The following is a 1806-nucleotide window of genomic DNA, read 5'->3' as shown; positions in this document are numbered from 1 at the left end:
ACCCTCCATCTCCGTCCGGTTCCCCGTCCCCCTCCCTCTCCTCCTCCTCCTCCCACCACCCCGCCGAATATATATCTCTCTGTTCCCCACGGCACACAGTTTCTCGCCTCTGTTTCACCCTCGCCGCGCATTTGAATATTATGGAAATGTCGACGCGAGATCGCCGCCCCGGGACCCCGAACACTCCGCATCTGTCATACACCCTAATGAGCAGCCGGGGGTTGGTTGGTTGGTTGGCTGGTTGGCTGGCTGGCTGGCTGGCTGAACACCTCGGCCTGTGCCGTTCTCTACCTGCCGCAACAGGTGAACCTTGGGATCCTTCAGTCTTGGTGCTCTTTTGGGACGGGGTGCTGCTGGTGACGATTCTTTTCTTTTTTTTTTTTTTTTTTTTTTTTTTTTCCTTTTTTTTCCCTTGAGAAGCGTTGGAGAGAGAGAGAGAGAGAGAGAGAGACTTGGATAGGAGAGGATCGTTCGAATTCGAAACGAATTTAATTCGAGACATAATTCGAAGCGTAGAATTTTTGAAATTGTGCAGTTTCAGTTACGTTTCTTCGGTAAACGTGTCGTTGAATTAAACATAGAGGAGGAAAAAAAGAAGTGGAATTTATTCGTCTCGATTTATTTATACGTTTCTTCGATAAACAATTCTAACCATAACCTAGCATCACTAGCTCAGATATAGGCTTATGCTATAGTTCTTAGTGGCAGCCACTTGCTGGAAGTGAACGTGACCCAGACCAGGTAGCCGGCCAATATCAAGGACTGACGTTCTCCTGTTTAAAAGTTCCATTATGTATATCTAATACGCTTGGTTATGATGATTTTTCTTCTCGCAAAACCGAAGATACGTATAATTCGTGGAAAGAAGATGTTACGTTTCGAAATAAATAATATTTAAAAGAAACAAACGCGTATATCGAGGACTGCTATTATTTTCATCAAATTTTCAAATTATCATGCACACGACGCGCTCTTTAACTAGCGTTTTCCGTCGCTAGAGAAGTAGGACAGAGCCCGGTTGGAATATCAACGACTATCAACTCGCCATACTCGCAACTCGTATATGTATCTATACTTTAATCGTGATGAAACGCTTTGATATGTGACAACGAAGCCGTATTTTATCTCCTTAAGACGGACGTATTCCATTCTCTTCGTTGTAAGTAACTTGTTATGTATGTCGCATAGAATTTTTTCTTTTTAAACTCTTTTCGTTCCGTTCAAAACTGTCAAATCCACTTTTATCATCCATCCAAAAATAAGACATTTAAATTTAATAAATTCCTATCCCAAAAATCTCAAAAGAACGAGAATCTTGACGTTCTCTGAAAAAGGGAGAGAGAGAAAAAAAAAAACATTGGAAATAAACGCGTGAAAATAGCGCAAGATTCGATTTCTCGTCGATTCATAACCACGATTCGATCGGCAGAGATGGTAAAAAGAGGAGGGGGAATCCCGTGGAATCGAGGATCTCGTTCAAAGCGTCGCGGCGTCGAATTCACGGAGCGCTGGGGGGTGAACAGGATCGTGTCCGGTCTCTCTGTTGGCACGGCCTTTGGTTCCATGGCTTGCAGGCCGTTGTTTTCACTCTGTTATGCAGCGACTGAAGCACCGTTGCACCGGAGTGCGGTCGGTTTATACACCGCGCGCGTTCCACGGCAATCGAGGCCAGGAGCCGTGCGATTCGACGTCGAGATGATTGTAGTTGCAAATGGGCAGTTTGCATCAAGAAGCGGCCGCCCCATGGCCGACAGGACATGCACGGCCAATGCAAACAAAGTTGACCCGGCTGTCCGCTCCCTGCCC

The sequence above is a fragment of the Apis dorsata genome, unplaced genomic scaffold, assembly GCF_000469605.1.
Source record: "Apis dorsata unplaced genomic scaffold, Apis dorsata 1.3 scaffold_133, whole genome shotgun sequence".
NCBI classification, from domain to species: domain Eukaryota; kingdom Metazoa; phylum Arthropoda; class Insecta; order Hymenoptera; family Apidae; genus Apis; species Apis dorsata.
This window is presented reverse-complemented; position numbering follows the sequence as displayed.